The sequence below is a fragment of the Etheostoma spectabile genome, chromosome 18 (genome assembly GCF_008692095.1).
Source record: "Etheostoma spectabile isolate EspeVRDwgs_2016 chromosome 18, UIUC_Espe_1.0, whole genome shotgun sequence".
NCBI lineage: Eukaryota > Metazoa > Chordata > Actinopteri > Perciformes > Percidae > Etheostoma > Etheostoma spectabile.
This window is the reverse complement of record NC_045750.1, coordinates 15688522-15696543: the sequence shown is the minus strand read 5'-3', so window position 1 is coordinate 15696543 and position 8022 is coordinate 15688522. Positions and strand designations below refer to the sequence as shown.

At 43.2% G+C, this 8022-nt stretch overlaps 1 protein-coding gene across 21 annotated transcripts in view; it reads right to left on the bottom strand.

Annotated features, from left to right (window-relative positions):
* epb41l2 (erythrocyte membrane protein band 4.1 like 2) overlaps positions 1 to 8022 on the bottom strand; it is a 47303-nt gene that overhangs the window by 35791 nt on the left and 3490 nt on the right. Inside the window, exon 1 of one of the 21 annotated variants that reach the window (XM_032543656.1) lies at positions 2489 to 2734. The exons of the other annotated variants lie outside the window; for them this stretch is intronic. The gene's annotated coding sequence lies outside the window, so the exon portion shown is untranslated. Of the gene's footprint in view, positions 1 to 2488; positions 2735 to 8022 lie in introns of those variants that run through there. 21 annotated transcript variants of the gene reach the window in all.

Here is an 8022-nt window from a genome sequence, read left to right as displayed (position 1 = left end):
GGTGAAAGAGAGGGGCAGAGCACAGGCAAACAGAGTGCTAGAGGAAGAGAGATGGAGAGAGGTGAAAGAGGGGTGGAGGAAGGAGAAAGGACAGAGAGAGAGCGCGAGAGAGAGAGAGAGAGAGAGAGAGACCACACCCAGTGTGCATGCCTCCTGTGGCAGATTACTAATGGATACTAGCACGGACTGTCCAAAATCCCTCAGGGAATCTCTACCACACTGAGAGGCCATTACCTCACGCTCTTGACCTGCAATATTTTGCAATTACATCTTCTAAGGAAAGAAAACATTACTAAAAATAAAAAAATCAATTAAACAGAGACCTTTCAGATAATAACACCAGGGAAGAAACACAATATTACACAAATACAAACACTTACAACTTTATTGCTGTCTGGGTTTTAGGGGTTGTCGTCATAGTAACAACAACTTCCTGCCCTGGCCTGTGGCCCAGAGATAAAACTTCATGGAAAGACAGACACAAGACTAAGTGCAAGAAAAGGAGAAAAAAGACAGAGTTAGCTTACTGGCGTTAATGGTTTTCGCATTTCTGTTCGGATCTGATAAAGCAGATATGACAACTCGCAGTCTCATAAAACGAAAACGCACTCTAAGGGGCAGAATGGGGACAGAAAGGGGAGGAACTGGTTTCCATGGCAACGACATTCATGGCCTACAACAATAAATCCCCATGGAGACAAGAGATTACCACAGCAAAAATACAGATTAGTGGACCAGCGTGGAAGTGACAATGGAGATTATTGCCGTGCCTAAACCCATTTCAAACCACATCAGATTTACAGCAGATATTACATGCTGCTGGACCTACAGGAACTGCAGCAGCTACTCCCCCCTCCCTCCTCTCACCCTTGCTGATGCGCCACACCGGGGAACAGGATGCTTGGCTTACAGCAGGACTGTAAATGATACTTATGATATCCGTCCCCTCTATGTCATATGTATAAGCCGCAGTTGCTCCATGTTGGGTGTTGAGTCATTTCATTGTTCACTGTGAATTCTCACGACACCATTAAACCAAGCTGCCCAGCTTCTAACACTGGATCCTCCTTTAGAACAATAAAGCGAGTAAGTTGCGACAACTATAAACATCGCAACCCTCCATCCCACTGGAAAAAGTACCAGAGGGAGGGTTTGATAAACTATTCACAACGCCAAAAGGGCAGGGAACAACAAAAACATCCCACTTGTTTAGATTCTGGCCCGATGCCATTTCCAACCACACAGCTATTCATTCAACACAAACCTTTAATTCGCTTGATAAAATTTGAGAAGTGGGCAGTGATTCAGACATCTGAAACCAAGCTAACCAGCCTTGTGTGTGAAAGTAGCAACAGGTGTTTTTACACCATAACATACACATCTTTCCAAAGGATGTGTGTGTACACATGTGCATTTATATCTGTAGTTTCACCCTCATGTCACACGCACACACACATACACACACTGCTGACAGTGAAGACCCAAAAATACTGACAAGTACTGTATATTACACCTCAATCACAGTTTTTTAACTAGCAGCAGCAGTACTTCAGGGGTGTAGTCTACATGTAAAACTTGGTTAAAATAGATGCAAAATAGCCTCTGTATCCCTGAAGCTGTCGCACTGTTGCTTGCTCTGGAGGAAACTAGAACTGTTGGGTCCTTGTAAATTCCGGAGTGTGGTCTATCTGTAAAGTGTCTTGAGATAATTCTTGTTATGAATTGATACTATAAATAAAATTGAATTGAATTGAATTGAAGCTGCATTGTTTGCTGTCAGTGTGGATATTATTAACTGCCGTTTGTTTGTGTCACTGCTGTGGGTTAAACAGTTAGGGCCCTATCTAGCGCCCATGTCGTTTAAATAGCAAATGCACCTGCTCCCATCTTTGCGCCCATGGGCGTGCTGGTCTTCCAGGGAAGTGTGTTCAGGTGCATTCTTGGCGTACTGCTCTCTTCCAGCAGCAGAAGTGATCGCGCCATTGACCAACAAAAACCTGGTCTAAAGTCAATAGTTCAGCATTTCATTGTTTTTTTTGACAGCGCGTTAGTAAAATGCGCCTAGACTTGTGCACAGCGTGCACACTCTTTGGTTGTCACACACAGACACGCAAAAGATGTAAAAAAGTAAAAATATTACAGTGCAAATCCGCCATCATAATAGCAATGTACCATGTTACAAACACAAAGGGAATGGGAGATGACACTCTGATTGGTGTATTGCATGTTACACCCAAAACACAATTATCAATTAATGAAGACACTAAGTACAACCCTTTTGAACCATGCACCCAGCACACAGACCCTTTTTTCCGCCGTCAAACTAGCACAAGTGGATTTGGACACGCCCTAAACGCAGTTGCGCCAGGCGCTTCACGCCGTGGGCTTAGCTGGTTAGGGACGATAGGGACCTAGGGTGTTTCAATTGAGCTAAAAGGGTTGTTTTTGACAGCTGGTGAACACTAAGGGCAAAAGGGTTCCAACAAACCTCGGAAATCGACTGGCCATCCTTCAGCCGAGACTAATGAATTGAAACTCCAATCCAGCAGATCGCACAGGGACATCCCAAATGCTGAACGAGCACCACGGTCCGACAGCTGACAGTTACTGGCTCCCAGTTTGGTTTTGAAAGTGCAGAATCCTAATCTGTGCTGTTCATTTGTACGATCTGTCCGTCTGTCACGCAATGACACATGCACATATACCAAACACACATGTAGGCACACACACGGTGTGAAAAATGTGAACCTACTTGTCCCTTTACACTGCACTCTGACCCTCAAACTGCGGATTACACGAAGGATAATCCCAGTGTGTGTGTTTGTGTGTCTGTCTGCCTGTCTATCTATCTATCCATTCATCCCTTCATCTTCCTCTCAGTCTCTGTCCATCTCTCCCAGCTACACCTGATAAACACTTTGCCGCGTTCAAAGAATACATGTACTGACACAAACTACGTCACTTCGCTGCCTTCAGTTTGAGCTAAGCTTAAATGACTGGTCAGCTCATAAGGTGTGTTTAAATGACCAATACTATGTCATTACTTTTGTTACCGTATTATTACTGTCAGCTCATAAATGCTATTGTCAGCTGCAAAACTATATGGCAGAACCAATTGAGTTTTACTCTTCAACAACACCAAGACGCTCCATTTATCTCTATGCTACTATAACTAACATTCATCACTTTTATGATATGTATAGATGCTATGTCTTGCAATTTTATTAATGCTTTCATTGCAAAGTAGAACAAAATTCCATCAATTCATTTTGCAATATTGGTAAGAACTATGAAATACATTTGTGGGAACTGTTGGATGAAAAAAAGTAATATATTAGCAATTAGCCTACTACAACTAGATTAAATAATACCAAGATATTTTTATGAACCCTATCTTCCAGCAACATAAGTCTCTTTTTTTCTTTGTGAGTGTGTGTGTGTGTGTGTGTGTGTGTGTGTGTGTGTGTGTGTGTGTGTAGTGGATAAGCTCATAACGACTATTGTTAGTGCTAAACTCCCTATTCAACGATTAAAGCAGTCAGGCGCAAGAGCCCTGTCTGTGTGAATGACGTGTGAGAGCAAGAGTGTGTGTGTGTGTGTGTGTGTGTGTGGTGGGTGTGTGTGTGTGTGTGGTGTAAGTATAGGTGGGTCCCACAAGTCCACATGAGGAGATACAGTTGCAGTGTGTGTGTGTGGTGTGGTGTGTGTGTGTGTGTGTGGTGTGTGGGGTGTGTGGGAGATGTAATGAAAAAGATGGGAAAAAGAGAGGAAGAAAGCAGGCATTATCTGGGAGGAGAGAAAGAGGGAGCAAGTGAAAGAGAAAGAAAGACAGCGCAACTTGTGGTGAAAAAAAAAGCTTGCCGCGGTCTCTCCAGAGTAGAAGTGGGTGTGGTGTTACTATGGCAACGTACGTCCCATAGAGGGTTGTAACAACAGGTGCTTAGGCAAAACAAATGAAATCATAGACAGAGATGCAGCCTGGTGAAGCCAGTTGATACACATGAAGTGAACATCCTACTCCTCTGGCACAGATAGATGGAGAGCTTTCAACATCTGTTAATAAATAGCCAACATCCAGCCTAATGCATTAATAGGACACAACAAATAAGAAGGTGGCACCACATCCCACAGCTAAGGGCACATACTAATAATTTAGTAACAAAAGAAAGGCATGTGGATCTGTTTGATTCAGCTCTGCAGCTGATTGACCGATCAATTGCATTTTACATTTGCTTGTCAGCGATTAATCTGCGAAGCACATTACAATGTCAGAACACACACACACACACACACACACACACACACACACACACACACACACACACACACACACACACACACACACACACACACACACACCACACACACACAAACACACACAACACACACACCACCTTCATTTCTAACTACTAATCTTAACCCTGTAACTCTAAGATTAGCTATTCCCTTGTGAATACCATAAAATGTCCTCAATTAGTGAACATCCTCTGTTTTTCTCAATTACTGTGAGGACACGTTGCCTCTAAAGTCCAGACACTCGCACTTCATTATCTGAAATATGTTGCCGCAACCAGCTTTGGTCAATGACATGACCAGACAGATTATTTAAGCACCTAGTATCAGTTAATCCCAGACCCATGACCCCTGACCCCTAACCAGAAAACAGGAAATGTGTGGCAACTTCAAACCCGGCTTCCCCTTGTTTCGCTCGGTTAATCTCCATCTTTGTCTTAATTTCTCATTTTTAGCCACACATACATCTCAGTATCTCATTAGTAACCCGTCAACATAAAAACAGGAAGTGACAGAGTGCAAAACATCCCTACAATCATGTTTTCTCTCTGAATATTTGTGGGTACTTTGTAGCGCACGCACACACACACACACACACACACACACACACACACGCACGCACGCACGCACGCACGCACCTCCCTCTCCTAGTTAACTAACTTCTGTCACTTAATAGGTATTCTCTTTAATAGGTATTCCCTATTCTTTGACCTGTGGGGTAAAACTGTCTATTGACCCTGCTTTCTGCCCCCCCCCCAATTCACAAACACACACAGTTCACTGGGTTCTTTACACTCTTTCCCAGATGTTTTACAAACTCCAGAGCTGCTCAAAGGCTACTAACGACAACATGTTAGATGGTCTGCACTCCATCTCAACCCTGTTGCCCCAGACACTCCTCTCCCTTCCGTTTCCCCCCCTCATCCCTTCCTCTTTATCGCTCTGCACTGATATCCCACCTCCTCCGTGCTCCCCACTTCTTCCCTTCCCGACTCGTGTGACAGCCCGAATGTATGGACCGACGAATGAATAGTCAACACACGATGCATGAAGTTAACGCATGAATGGTTAAATGAATGAAATGATTAAAAAGGATCCTTCAGTCACCAATCAGTGAATGAGGGAATTTAAAATGTTTCACTGTGTTCTTTCCTTTTATCGGCAAACTGATTGATCGATTTAACGGTTATTGGAAGCCGTCTTTAGTCTTTTTTTTCTGCAGATATAAACCTCAGTGCCAACATTTCCTCCTGTTGCTCACAAAGACGTGGCCTTTAAAAGATGAAGGCTGCACCCCGTCCTGCCATGCTCTGCCTCTCTCCGGGAGAATGTGACCCTATGCTGATTAATCTGTTTTTAACTGTATTTGGCCCACTGCCAAAGCCACAGGCCCACACTCTCCCTCTGTTTTTTATTCTATCGCTTCTTTCAGAGCTGGTCACTTGCTGGTGAAGGCAGTCTGCCCTCTCTTTATGAGCCCTTCTCTGATGTAAAAGGTTACCCTTCAACAAGGATTTTCTATTCTCCTCTAATAGGCCCTCTTGTTGAACTAGACAAATAGACTAATCTCCACAAACATACTAAACTCTTTTCAATTTAATTAGATTAAGCTTGTTAGTGTAACACAGTTAGGATAACATCTATTCTCAACTTTAAAGGCTACTTTAAAGTGTTTTGCTATCTACACTCTACTTTTCACATTTAATTTTTTGGGGCATTTAGCCCAAAAATACCCAGAGAAACTACACTCCCTCCCTCTCCCCTTCTGTCCCCTCCATCACACACGTCCTCTACATCTCTATCCCCCTTTCACCCTGTCCACCCTCATCCTCTCTCCCCCGCCGTCCTTCCCTCACGGTCTCTGTGGTTGGAATAAGCTGAACATTGCAGTGCAGTTTCCATTCAGCCGTGTCGCTCGGATCTTCTCTGCATGAATGCCAGTCGGGTGGTGGCCGCTGGCCGAGCGGCTCTGAAAGCTAGAGGCTAACGCCCGCCGGTCACGGCTCACTGCTACGCTGTAAAATATGTCCCCCTTTAGTAATTGTTGTGAGGAGAACATGAATGCTTTGAAATGTGATTTGGACTTACAGCGTTAAAGCACCTTGATAGACGAGAAGATGAAGATAATAATCCACGCTGTAATCAATCTCATTAAGAAGGAAACGTGTGTGCCAGCTTCAAGGAGAATTAAGTTTCTCTTTATTCTATTTTTCTAAAAACACAGTCAGTACGCAGTCCCATGTGACAGGAGGGCTATCGCTGTGTCTGAGTTGATGTGACATGTTTTGCTCCTGTTGAACCGACAGGGTCAGGATGAAAACACACACACACACGATAGAGTACATGCACACACACACAAACACACGTTCCCAAAGCCTTTCCGAATGGTTAAGCAATATCTCTCACTCTCTGTCGCTCTCACTCAGTCTCTCGTTCTCCTCTTGTGTCCAGCTCTTCTCACTTCCTCTCTGCTGTCCGTATTCCCACCTTTCTCCTTTTCTTTCTCTAGTTTCCTGTTTTTGTCTCTCTGTGTCTGTCCAACCTGCCCTTGCATCCATTAGAGAGTGAGAGACAGAAAAAAGTATAAACGGAGTACTGTATGTCCATCATTAAGTTTTTCTTAAACCAATGCAGCAGTGTTGACAACAAATCAAAGTTATAAAATGTGAACCTAAAAGAAGCATGACTCAGTCATACTGTCCCCTACAGACAGTGACAAGTTAGTTGTTTCTTTCACAGCGCAAGCAAGATACCTACAGGAGACAAATTATAAATAGCAGACCCCTGTTTCCAAGATTTTGTCAATTCTTCTGATTCAATTTCTAGAGCTCTGACAACCAAGTTTTGTGATAATGGAAAGAACCAAGCCACTGTAAATAGATAGAAAATATTTCCATAAAATACACAGATGCCAAAATGACCAAAAACTAAAGGTTTTGCCCAACAAATTAGGTATTGAGAGAGAGGAGGGGGAAAAAAAGAAATCATGCACACATAACTAACCCAGACTTAGTCCCAGCTTCCTTTAATGAGCAGATTCTCCCACCAGAACACCCAATTAAGGCTTCTCATTAGTGGGTTGGACAGAGCTGCCACTGTTCTACATGTCTGAGAGTCTGAGAATGGACATGGCGCTGATGCTTATAGATAGACTGTACACACAGTGACAGACATGCTCACTGCTGGATTTCCCTAATAACTCACCAAACCAAGAGTCCTTCCTGCTTATACTATATTGAATGTTGAATGTTTGTTTCATATCTATTTTCATGATGGCTGTTTTGTGTATCCGCATCCTGACCACCCAAATTTCCCCAACTGAGATTTTTTAAAAAGTTTACCTTGACCGAGTAGAAAATGTTCCTTTGCATATTATTTTATACGTATCATGAGAACTTTAACCTACATTGAGGTGGATTTTCTTGTTCTTGATTCCAAACGCACCTACATGCGTCGCTGTGCTAAACAACCTGAACACCTGTAACACAATATCACTGCAGAGAATAATACCTTTGTGAAGCATGCAAGGTTCAACTGCTGTTAAGACTTTGCAGAGAGGGCGCCTGACACTCTTTCATTCATGTACTGTAGCTGGCTGGCTGTGTGGCTAGATGGATGGATGATGACTCTGTTATGTAACTTGTTCAATTCCACAGGGTTTCCACTGGGCTCTTAGAGAGGTTTAGGTGGTAAAAATAAAGATGGGTTAACATGGAGCAAAAAAAAAAA